The sequence below is a fragment of the Oratosquilla oratoria genome, chromosome 7 (assembly GCF_046742065.1).
Source record: "Oratosquilla oratoria isolate Oo_2021 chromosome 7, ASM4674206v1, whole genome shotgun sequence".
In the NCBI taxonomy this organism is placed as follows: Eukaryota; Metazoa; Arthropoda; class Malacostraca; order Stomatopoda; family Squillidae; genus Oratosquilla; species Oratosquilla oratoria.
In genome coordinates this window covers 23,019,842-23,033,659 of record NC_134783.1, presented here as the reverse complement: position 1 = coordinate 23,033,659, position 13,818 = coordinate 23,019,842, and positions in this window count along the sequence as shown.

Sequence of the window (13,818 nt, the reverse complement as noted above, 5' to 3'; positions counted from 1 at the left end):
GTGTGTACAATGATAACAGCAGTCAAAATGTGAGGTGAGAAGGGCAACAAGGTGGGAGAGTGTTCTCTCAAACCAAGTGCCTTCTATGGGCCATACAAGACGCTCCAGAGTCACACACGAGTGGACGAGGAATTTTTGAGTCTCCATGGGTTCCCCACACACAATGACGGTTGACGTTCTTTTTGTGGTCTTGCATAACTTTGACCTTCACACCTAACATACTACAAGTCACACACACACACAACAAAGCAGAACTTCTCAAGGCAAGTCGTTTCCGCTGTGTATAAAAGGTGCAGCGCTCGAAAGCAGCGGCATCAGCTTGCAGGTTTCCCTCATAGCAGGACGTCAGCCAGCCAACGAACGCCTGATGGTAAGGTCAAACTGATAGTACATTTAGGAAAATCAATTCCTCCACACGATTCTCACAGTTTTGATATATGGCAACAACGAAACTTTGACCATAAATGCAAGAACAGTGACGCATTGATGAGATTTATTTGTGTGCGCTCTTCCTTATTTTTCCAACTCCACATTACTCGGCCATTGACAGACCCGAATGAGAGACAATTGTTGACCATCTCGTTCATCCCTGTGATATGGATTGTGTTATTCTTTTCTCAGAACTCCCTCGCAGTCCTTACGGCGGCCTTTGGCCTCCTGGTGGCAACGACCCACGCTGACAGCGGCTTTCCCCACTCCGGAGGACAGCCCTCTGGTGGCTACAGTCCGCCGAGCAATGACTACAGCCCCCCGAGCAATAACTACAGTCCCCCGGGCAATGACTACAGTCCTCCCACCAATAGCTACGGTGCTCCTGGTGGGGGTCAGGCCGATATCTCAAGAGCCATTCTCATTAATTTCCTCCGTAAGCAGGGAGATGGCGGTCTTCTGAACAGAGGAACTGGCGGAGGCGTTGGCGGCGGTGGCTACAGTTCCGGAGGAAGTGGCGGTGGACAAGCCAGCTCCGGGGGACTCATTTTCGGTGGTGGACAAGGACTAGGAGGAATTGGCGGTGGACACGCCATCTCCGGGGGATTCGGTGGCGGTGGACAAGGAAGTGGCAGTAGCTATGGTGCCGGTGGAAGCGGCAGTACTGGTGGATTCGGTTTTGGTGGAAGTGGAGCGGGAAGTGGCAGTGCCCACGGCTCTGTAAGCGGCGGCTTCGGAGGCTCCAGCTCCATTGGGGGAGGAAGTGGGAGTGGTGGCTATGGGGGCAAATAGACCACTTTCTTGAAACTTGAACGACTTAACGAAAACACAACCCGCCAAAAAAATAAATACACTAACATACAATGTCAACAACATTGATTCTAAATAAATAATACAATTAATGTGTCTTTACATCAACCTTTTCTTTACAAGAAGGGATTAAGCCTCATGAGTGGAACAGGGTTAATGTAGCACATGTTTACTCCTGAGTTACAGACCAGTGATGAACTATTATTCAAGAAGAAAATAAGCCTTGGAAAGGTAAAGCATTACAACAAAACATTTAGATAGGGAGAGTGAAAACAGATTGGAAATTCCTTATTGTAACGAGGACGATATTGAGGCTATACATTGGAATATATTGAATATCATAAAGGACTCAAAGGAGGAATTGATGTGTACAACAAAAATTCAAAGTAGAAAGCAATCTAATGGAAATATATACAGGTCAAAACCTGGAAAGATGGGAAAAAGAAATCTGGAGTGGACGGGGATAAAAAAAAAGCTATGAAGAAAATTAAAAGCATTCAACAAACACCGTTCGGATTAACTTTAGAGAGACAACAGATGGTTCTTTTAAGATATAGATATGGACTTATTAAATGAAGAGGCATAATGATAAAATTGGGGCCTATAAATTCTAAATACTCGAAAAAACAGTAATAAAGCTACACTCCTTTCAATGTTATATGGATGATGACTAAAAACTTGAGATGACTACTTGAATGGGTGGTTTCTCTGGAAACCGTAGAGGCAAGCCCATTCCCATTATTCATCATTAGTATATACAAACAGGAATCTTACCTTCATCCCCCCATTGAATTTTGAATTTGAGCCTGAGTGTTGATTGGTTGAGGCTATTGAAAAAGGTCATCAGAAAGACCCTATATTTCTTACCAAGGACTAAAAACGTCGTCAGTATATCTGAACCAAACCATACCAGAGGATTTGATGGTCGGAAGAGAAGCATTTTCAAAGTGTTTCATGTAAAAACTGGCAAAAACATTATATCAATTAGAACCCATGCTACAACCATATTCTTGTGGTTAAAAAAAAAGTTTTCAAAGAAAAATACATTTCATGAAACGCAGATACGAGTCGGAGCAATTATTCTTTAAATAGGACGGGGATTTTGTCCTAGGAGGTTTGTAACTTGGATTCTACGAAAGATAAAAATACATACATATACATATACCAAAGGCTTTTCCCCCTTACACGGGGGGTAGCCAAAAAGAAAAAGGCATAGAAATCACTCCCACTCATTTCATTTCCCATATATTCCACTCCCCTCCACCCTCCTCCCTCCCTCCTATCTTAGCATCTCCTGGATGACGGGTCATCCCTGCATCCTGTCGACTACCCTGGGTCAGAAGCAGTGTCGCAAGACACAGCACATCCACAGCAAGGCCGCTTTATAAATTCGACTTTCCCCCTCTCTGTCCCCTCATGCAGAAAAGGAGAAGACGGGGAGAAATCCCTTTGGGCTGCGTCAATTTTTTTTTCTCATACATACTTCCTCACCCCCCATCTCCCACCCACTCCCCCTCATGCATCACAACATCATCTATACACAACCCTTCCATTCACCCCTTCCTTCTATCCTCTCCCGTCCTTCCTTTACAGACATTCCTCTCTTTTGTAAAGCCCCTTTCACCCCATCCATCCATCTCGACCTAGGACGCCCCCTCATATTCACTCCTTCCACCTCCGCCTTCCACACTTCTTTTATTAATATTTCTTCACTCATTCTTTCCATATGTCCAAACCATTCCAATACTCTTTCATCAACCCTATCTCCCAGCTCCCTTTCCACCCCTGTTCTTCTTCTCACCTCCTCATTTCTTACTCTATCTAGCCTAGTAACCCCTATCATACTTCTCAGACATTTCATCTCATACACGTTCAAACTCCTTCTCTCTTCCTCTCTCATGTTCCATGTTTCTGCTCCGTACATTGCTGTTGGCACAATCACTCCTTCATATAATCTCCTCTTAGCATCCATTCCCAGATGATCTATTTCTCATTACACATTTTAATCCACCAAAGCATTTACTCGCTTCTCATAATCTACATTCTACCTACAAGAAATAAACAACTAAATAAAAATCATAATAATACAGTAATAATAAATAAAATAAGTAAATAGATAAATAGGTAAAGCTAAATGATAAACAATCAGGTAATAGTAAACAATAATAAATTGACAAAAATTATAATAAATTATAATATAATCATGGAAAAATATTAAACAAACAGACAAATGATAACAAAAAATAAATAAACAATATAAAATAAATGACAGGTAATTACAGCATCTTGCTTAGCTGTTTATCTAATCGAATTTTAAAGCTTCGAACTAAACTACATTCCACTGCCTCTGCAGGTAGTTTATTACATTCATTAACTACACGGTTGACAAAATTGTTTCTACCCACTTTCAAATTAAATCTATTTCTTGACAGTTTGAGACTATTTATTTCTTGTCGGATTCTCATTCAGTGTGAAAGTTTTGTCACTTTTGATGTTGTCAATTCTATTTACAATCTTAAAGACCTGTATCAAGTCACCTCTGAGTTTACGCTTTTTAATGAACATAGATTCATACGAGTATGTTATAGTCGATTTTCGTACGATTTATTTTTGATATTTGGAATCAACTTTGTGGCTCGCCGTTGTACTTTTTCCAATCTGTCAATGTCTTTCGTGAGATTCGGTGAGAATACGGAAAAAGCATATTTTAAATGTGGACGAACTAACGATTTATATAGCTTGTTAATGAGAGATGGTTTTTTGAAGTCAAAAGATCGCGCAATCAGTCCTAGACTCTTATTTGCTTTCTCAGAGGTTGAAATAGACTGCTTAGATGATTTAAGATCGTTACTGATAATTACGCCGAGATCCTTTTTACTATCCACTTTTGTTAACGAATTTCCAAATAACTTGTAATCGTACTTACTGTTATTCTTACCTATGTGCATTACTCTATATCTAATTGTGCTAAATTTAATTCTACGTAGGTACTGATGAGAAACGGGCGTATTTCACCACGGCTTGTCTAGGCCTTCTCGTTTCTGCTTCCCTCTACTTCTCTGCTTCTCTCTGCCTCTGCATCGTCGCTGCTCAAGTCCTCGCTTTCCGGCCTCATATAGCCGGGTATTGGTGATTATGTTTCCAGGAGTTCGATACGTACTTAAACTAGGAAGTTCTGCTATTTCTAACCAATGGGAAAGAAAGACAAGATTTTACGCCTAATTATGTAACGTTTTTCTGAGCTTGCTGTCATTTGACAGAACGCATTCGAAGCATTGCGCAATGGTTTATTTCATAACATACATTCTTATATACACACATACATACTATGAAATAAAGATATACAAAATTTCTTTCCACAAGTGACAATAGCAACGTTAATGATAGTACACAACACATATTCACGCAAAGAGTGCCTTAAAAATACAAACAGGTGATTTTATTCACGCAAGAGCGTAACACAGCACAACCACAGGATCCTACTCACGCCAAGGACGTAACAGTTACCCTAAGTACTTGAAACTATCAATTCCCTATAGCCTTACATCCAACTTGCTGTCACCCTCTCACCTTGTACATCTCATTACCTTGCTTGTACCGACATTTACTTTCACCTTCTTCCTATCGCAAGCCTTCCCAAACTCCATCACTGACTGACTCAAACTTCCTCTAATTCCGCAACAATCACAATGTCATTCACAAACTACAAGTTATGCCGTACACTCCTATCCAAGTATGCTTCACCTTAGGCAGACCAAACTGCGCATTGAACAAAATGGAAGTATTACCGGTATGTCACTACTATTTTGTTATTACTTATTTACATCTCAACACTATATTCAGGCATAATATCTAATGTAAGTTTTCTCAACAAATAAAGCAAGGATTTATATTTTCATCTTATTCTCATTTATGAAAAAAAATCCTTTACTTGTTTTAATATATACCAGTGTAAAGGTATAATGTTCGAAAAGGAAATGATGCTAAGATACCAGCTGGAGATACGATTTTTTTTTCAACCTCCCCAGGAAGAAAGTTCCAAAGACAGAAAAAAAAATAATAAAACAAAACAAACCAGTAAACACATTCAAGACCAAATAGTGGTGAACTTCAGTTCAACATGTATGAATACGCGCTTTTATGCATATATGTATGTATGTATGTATGTATGTATGTATGTATGTATGTATGTATGTTTATATGTATGTATGTATGTATGTATGTATGTATATATCTATGTATGTTTGTATGTGTGTATGCATGTATGCATGTATGTATGTATGTATGTATGTATGTATGTATGTATGCATGTATGCATGTATGTATGTATATATGTATATATGTATGTATGTACGTATGTATGTACGTATGTATGTGTGAATCCATGCATGCATGCACGAATATGTGTGAGTGTGTGTGTGTGTGTGTGTGTGTGTGTGTGTGTGTGTGTGTGTGTGTGTGTGTGTGTGTGTGTGTGTGTGTGTGTGTGTGTGTGTGTGTGTGCGTGTGTGGTTGTGTGTGTGTGTGTGTGTGTTTGTGTGTGTGTGTGTGTGTGTGTGTGTGTGTGTGTGTGTGTGTGTGTGTGTGTGTGTGTGTGTGTGTGTGTGTGTGTGTGTGTGTGTGTGTGTGTGTGTTTTGTGTGTGTGTATGCGTGTGTTTGTGTGTGTGTGTGTGTGTGTGTGTGTGTGTGTGTGTGTGTGTGTGTGTGTGTGTGTGTGTGTGTGTGTGTGTGTGTGTGTGTGTTTGTGTGTGTGTGTGTGTGTGTGTGTGTGTGTGTGTGTGTGTGTGTGTGTGTGTGTGTGTGTGTGTGTGTGGAAGTATATACAATGATAACAACAGTCAAAATGTGAGGTGAGAAGGGCAACAAGGTGGAAGGGTGTTCTCTCAAACCAAGTGCCTTCTATGGGCCATACAAGACGCTCCAGAGTCACACACGAGTTGACGAGGAATTTTTGAGTCTCCATGGGTTCCCCACACACAATGACGGTTGACGTTCTTTATGTGGTCTTGCATAGCTTTGACCTTCACACCTAACATACTACAAGTCACACACCCACAACAAAGTAGAACTTCTCAAGGCAAGTCGTTTCCGCTGTGTATAAAAGGTGCAGCGCTCGAAAGCAGCGGCATCAGCTCGCAGGTTTCCCTCATAGCAGGACGTCAGCCAGCCAACGAACGCCTGATGGTAAGGTCAAACTGATAGTACATTTAGGAAAATCAATTCCTCCACACTATTCTCACAGTTCTGATATATGGCAACAACGAAACTTTGACCATAAATGCAAGAACAGTGACGCTTTGATGAGATTTATTTGTGTGCGCTCTTCATTATTTTTCCAACTCCACATTGCTCGGCTATTGAAAGATCCGAATGAGAGACAATTGTTGACCATCTCGTCCATCCCTGTGATATGGATTGTGTTATTCTTTTCTCAGAACTCCCTCGCAGTCCTTACGGCGGCCTTTGGCCTCCTGGTGGCAACGACCCACGCTGACAGCGGCTTTCCCCACTCCGGAGGACAGCCCTCTGGTGGCTACAGTCCGCCGAGCAATGACTACAGCCCCCCGAGCAATAACTACAGTCCCCCGGGCAATGACTACAGTCCTCCCACCAATAGCTACGGTGCTCCTGGTGGGGGTCAGGCCGATATCTCAAGAGCCATTTTCATTACTTCCTTCCGTAAGCAAGGGGATGGCGGTCTTCTGAACAGAGGAACTGGCGGAGGCGTTGGCGGCGGTGGCTACAGTTCCGGAGGAAGTGGCGGTGGACAAGCCAGCTCCGGGGGACTCATTTTCGGTGGTGGACAAGGACTAGGAGGAATTGGCGGTGGACACGCCATCTCCGGGGGATTCGGTGGCGGTGGACAAGGAAGTGGCAGTAGCTATGGTGCCGGTGGAAGCGGCAGTACTGGTGGATTCGGTTTTGGTGGAAGTGGAGCGGGAAGTGCCAGTGCCCACGGCTCTGGAGTTAGCGGCGGCTTCGGAGGCTCCAGCTCCATTGGGGGAGGAAGTGGGAGTGGCGGCTATGGGGGCAAATAGACCACTTTCTTGAAACTTGAACGACTTAACGAAAACACAACCCTCCAAAAAAATAAATACACTAACATACAATGTCAACAACATTGATTCTAAATAAATAATACAATTAATGTGTCTTTACATCAACCTTTTCTTTACAAGAAGGGATTAAGCCTCATGAGTGGAAGAGGGTTAATGTAGCACCAGTTTACAAAGGAGAAACTCCTGAGTTACAGACCAGTGATGAACTATTATTCAAGAAGAAAATAACCCTTGGAAAGGTAAAGCATTACAACAAAACATTTAGATAGGGAGAGTGAAAGCAGATTGGAAATTCCTTATTGTAACGAGGACGATATTGAGGCTATACATTGGAATATATTGAATATCATAAAGGAATCAAAGGAGGAATTGATGTGTACAACAAAAATTCAAAGTAGAAAGCAATCTAATGGAAATATAGACAATTCAAAACCTGGAAAGATGGGAAAAAGAAATCTGGACTGGACGGGGACAAAAAAAAAGCTATGAAGAAAATAAAAAGCATTCAACAAACACCGTTCGGATTAACTTTAGAGAGACAACAGATACTTCTTTTAAGATATAGATATGGACTTATTAAATGAAGAGGCATAACGATAAAATTGGGGACTATAAATTCTAAATACTCGAAAAAACAGTAATAAAGCTACACTCCTTTCAATGTTATATGGATGATGACTAAAAACTTAAGATGACTACTTGAATGGGTGGTTTCTCTGGAAACCGTAGAGGCAAGCCCATTCCCATTATTCATCATTAGTATATATAAACAGGAATCTTACCTTCATCCCCCCATTGAATTTTTTATTTGAGCCTGAGTGTTGATTGGTTGAGGCTATTGAAAAAGGTCATCAGAAAGACCCTATATTTCTTACCAAGGACTAAAAACGTCGTCAGTATATCTGAACCAAACCATACCAGAGGATTTGATGGTCGGAAGAAAAGCATTTTCAAAGTGTTTCATGTAAAAACTGGTAAAAACATGATATCAATTAGAACCCATGCTACAACCATATTCTTGTGGTTGAAAATAAAGTTTTCAAAGAAAAATACATTTCATGAAACGCAGATACGAATCGGAGCAATTATTCTTTAAATAGGACGGGGATTTTGTCCTAGGAGGTTTGTAACTTGGATTCTACGAAAGATAAAAGGATTACAAAGGATTACAAAGGAGGAGCATGCAACAGGAGACCTTTTGGCCCATAATTAGGTCGCATACAAATATATATATATATATAAATATATATATATATATATATATATATATATTTTTATATATATATATATATATATATATATATATATATATATATATATATATATATATATATATATGTATGTATATACATACATATACATATACCAAAGGCTTTTCCCCCTTACACGGGGGGTAGCCAAAAAGAAAAAGGCATAGAAATCACTCCCACTCATTTCATTTCCCATATATTCCACTCCCCTCCACCCTCCTCCCTCCCTCCTATCTTAGCATCTCCTGGATGACGGGTCATCCCTGCATCCTGTCGACTACCCTGGGTCAGAAGCAGTGTCGCAAGACACAGCACATCCACAGCAAGGCCGCTTTATAAATTCGACTTTCCCCCTCTCTGTCCCCTCATGCAGAAAAGGAGAAGACGGGGAGAAATCCCTTTGGGCTGCGTCAATTTTTTTTTCTCATACATACTTCCTCACCCCCCATCTCCCACCCACTCCCCCTCATGCATCACAGCATCATCTATACACAACCCTTCTCCATTCACCCCTATCTTCTATCCTCTCCCGTCCTTCCTTTACAGACATTCCTCTCTTTTGTAAAGCCCCTTTCACCCCATCCATCCATCTCGACCTAGGACGCCCCCTCATATTCACTCCTTCCACCTCCGCCTTCCACACTTCTTTTATTAATATTTCTTCACTCATTCTTTCCATATGTCCAAACCATTCCAATACTCTTTCATCAACCCTATCTCCCAGCTCCCTTTCCACCCCTGTTCTTCTCCTCACCTCCTCATTTCTTACTCTATCTAGCCTAGTAACCCCTATCATACTTCTCAGACATTTTATCTCATACACGTTCAAACTCCTTCTCTCTTCCTCTCTCATGTTCCATTTTTCTGCTCCGTACATTGCTGTTGGCACAATCACTCCTTAATATAATCCCCTCTTAGCATCCATTCCCAGATGATCTATTTCTCATTACACATTTTAATCCACCAAAGCATTTACTCCCTTCTCATAATCTACATTCTACCTACAAGAAATAAACAACTAAATAAAAATTATAATAATACAGTAATAATAAATAAAATAAGTAAATAGATAAATAGGTAAAGCTAAATAATAAACAATCGGGTAATAGTAAACAATAATAAATTGACAAAAATTATAATAAATGATAATATAATCATGGAAAAATATTAAACAAACAGACAAATGATAACAAAAAATAAATAAACAATATAAAATAAATGACAGATAATTACAGCATCTTGCTTAGCTGTTTATCTAATCGAATTTTAAAGCTTCGAACTAAACTACGTTCCACTGCCTCTGCAGGAAGTTTATTCCATTCATTAACTACACGGTTGGCAAAGTTGTTTCTACCCACTTTCAAATTAAATCTATTTCTTGACAGTTTGAGTCTATTATTTCTTGTCGGATTCTCATTCAGTGTGAAAGTTTTGTCACTTTTCATGTTGTCAGTTCCCTTTAGAATTTTAAAGACATGTATCAAGTCACCTCTGAGTCTACGCTTTTTTAAGGAAAACAGATTCATATGTTTTAGTCGATTTTCGTATGATTTATTTTTGATATTTGGAATCAGTTTTGTGGCTCCGTTGTACTTTTTCCAATCTGATAATGTCTTTCATGAGATTCGGTGACCATACGGAAACAGCATATTCCAAATGTGGAGGAACTAACGATTTATATAGCTTGTTAATGAGTAATGGACTTTTGAAGTCAAAAGATCTCGCAATCAGTCCTAGACTCTTATTTGCTTTCTCAGAGGTTGAAATAGACTGCTTAGATGATTTAAGATCGTTACTGATAATTACGCAGAGATCCTTTTTACTATCCACTTCTGTTAACGAATTTCCAAATAACTTGTAATCGTACTTACTGTTATTTTTACCTATGTGCATTACTCTATATTTAATTGTGCTAAATTTAATTCTACGCAGGAATTGATGAGAAACGGGCGTATTTCTCGTTTCTGCTTCTCTCTGCTTCTCTGCTTCTCTCTGCCTCTGTATCGTCACTGCTCAAGTCCTCGCTTTCCGGCCTCATATAGCCGGGTATTGGTGATTATGTTTCCTGGAGTTCGATACTTACTTAAACTAGGAAGTTCTGCTATTTCTAACCAATGGGAAAGAAAGACAAGATTTTGCGCCTAATTATGTAACGTTTTTCTGAGCTTGCTGTCATTTGACAGAACGCATTCGAAGCATTGCGCAATGGTTTATTTCATAACATACATTCTTATATACACACATACATACTATGAAATAAAGATATACAAAATTTCTTTCCACAAGTGACAATAGCAACTTTAATGATAGTACACAACACATATTCACGCAAAGAGTGCCTTAAAAATACAAACAGGTGATTTTATTCACGCAAGAGCGTAACACAGCACAACCACAGGATCCTACTCACGCCAAGGACGCAACAGTTACCCTAAGTACTTGAAACTATAAATTCCCTATAGCCTTACATCCAACTTGCTGTCACCCTCTCACCTTGTACATCTCATTACCTTGCTTGTACCGACATTTACTTTCACCTTCTTCCTATCGCAAGCCTTCCCAAACTCCATCACTGACTGACTCAAACTTCCTCTAATTCCGCCACAATCACAATGTCATTCACAAACAACAAGTTATGCCGTACACTCCTATCCAAGTATGCTTCACCTTAGGCAGACCAAACTGCGCATTGAACAAAATGGAAGTATTACCGGTATGTCACTACTATTTTTGTTATTACTTATTTACATCTCAACACTATATTTAGGCATAATATCTAATGTAAGTTTTCTCAACAACTAAAGAAAGGATTTATATTTTCATCTTATTCTCATTTATGAAAAAAAATCCTTTACTTGTTTTAATATATACCAGTGTAAAGGTATAATGTTCGAAAAGGAAATGATGCTAAGATACCAGCTTGAGATACGATTTTTTTTTTCAACCTCCCCAGGAAGAAAGTTCCAAAGACAGAAAAAAAAATAATAAAACAAAACAAACCAGTAAACACATTCAAGACCAAATAGTGGTGAACTTCAGTTCAACATGTATGAATACGCGCTTTTATGCATATATGTATGTATGTATGTATGTATGTATGTATGTATGTATGTATGTATGTATGTATGTATGTATGTATGTATGTATATATGTATATATGTATGTATGTTTGTATGTGTGTATGCATGTATGCATGTATGTATGTATGTATGTATGTATGTATGTATGCATGTATGCATGTATGTATGTATATATGTATATATGTATGTATGTACGTATGTATATACGTATGTATGTGTGAATCCATGCATGCATGCACGAATATGTGTGAGTGTGTGTGTGTGTGTGTGTGTGTGTGTGTGTGTGTGTGTGTGTGTGTGTGTGTGTGTGTGTGTGTGTGTGTGTGTGTGTGTGTGTGTGTGTGTGTGTGTGTGTGTGTGTGTGTGTGTGTGTGTGTGTGTGTGTGCGTGTGTGTGTGTGTGTGTGTGTGTGTGTGTGTGTGTGTGTGTGTGTGTGTGTGTGTGTGTGTGAGTGTGTGTGTGTGTGTTTTGTGTGTGTGTATGCGTGTGTGTGTGTGTGTGTGTGTGTGTGTGTGTGTGTGTGTGTGTGTGTGTGTGTGTGTGTGTGTGTGTGTGTGTGTGTGTGTGTGTGTGTGTGTGTGTGTGTGTGTGTGTGTGTGTGTGTGTGTGTGTGTGTGTGTGTGTGTGTGTGTGTGTGGAAGTATATACAATGATAACAACAGTCAAAATGTGAGGTGAGAAGGGCAACAAGGTGGAAGGGTGTTCTCTCAAACCAAGTGCCTTCTATGGGCCATACAAGACGCTCCAGAGTCACACACGAGTGGACGAGGAATTTTTGAGTCTCCATGGGTTCCCCACACACAATGACGGTTGACGTTCTTTTTGTGGTCTTGCATATCTTTGACCTTCACACCTAACATACTACAAGTCACACACACACACAACAAAGCAGAACTTCTCAAGGCAAGTCGTTTCCGCTGTGTATAAAAGGTGCAGCGCTCGAAAGCAGCGGCATCAGCTCGCAGGTTTCCCTCATAGCAAGACGTCAGCCAGCCAACGAACGCCTGATGGTAAGGTCAAACTGATAGTACATTTAGGAAAATCAATTCCTCTACACTATTCTCACAGTTCTGATATATGGCAACAACGAAACTTTGACCATAAATGCAAGAACAGTGATGCATTGATGAGATTTATTTGTGTGCGCTCTTCCTTATTTTTCCAACTCCACATTGCTCGGCTATTGACAGACCCGAATGAGAGACAATTGTTGACCATCTCGTCCATCCCTGTGATATGGATTGTGTTATTCTTTTCTCAGAACTCCCTCGCAGTCCTTACGGCGGCCTTTGGCCTCCTGGTGGCAACGACCCACGCTGACAGCGGCTTTCCCCACTCCGGAGGACAGCCCTCTGGTGGCTACAGTCCGCCGAGCAATGACTACAGCCCCCCGAGCAATAACTACAGTCCCCCGGGCAATGACTACAGTCCTCCCACCAATAGCTACGGTGCTCCTGGTGGGGGTCAGGCCGATATCTCAAGAGCCATTTTCATTACTTCCTTCCGTAGGCAGGGAGATGGCGGTCTTCTGAACAGAGGAACTGGCGGAGGCGTTGGCGGCGGTGGCTACAGTTCCGGAGGAAGTGGCGGTGGACAAGCCAGCTCCGGGGGACTCATTTTCGGTGGTGGACAAGGACTAGGAGGAATTGGCGGTGGACACGCCATCTCCGGGGGATTCGGTGGCGGTGGACAAGGAAGTGGCAGTAGCTATGGTGCCGGTGGAAGCGGCAGTACTGGTGGATTCGGTTTTGGTGGAAGTGGAGCGGGAAGTGCCAGTGCCCACGGCTCTGTTAGCGGCGGCTTCGGAGGCTCCAGCTCCATTGGGGGAGGAAGTGGGAGTGGTGGCTATGGGGGCAAATAGACCACTTTCTTGAAACTTGAACGACTTAACGAAAACACAACCCTCTAAAGAAATAAATACACTAACATACAATGTCAACAACATTGATTCTAAATAAATAATACAATTAATGTGTCTTTACATCAACCTTTTCTTTACAAGAAGGGATTAACCCCCATGAGTGAAAGAGGGTTAATGTAGCACCAGTTTACTCCTGAGTTACAGACCAGTGATGCACTATTATTCAAGAAGAAAATAAGCCTTGGAAAGGTAAAGCATTACAAGAAAACATTTAGATAGGGAGAGTGAAAGCAGATTGGAAATTCCTTATTGTAACGAGGACGATATT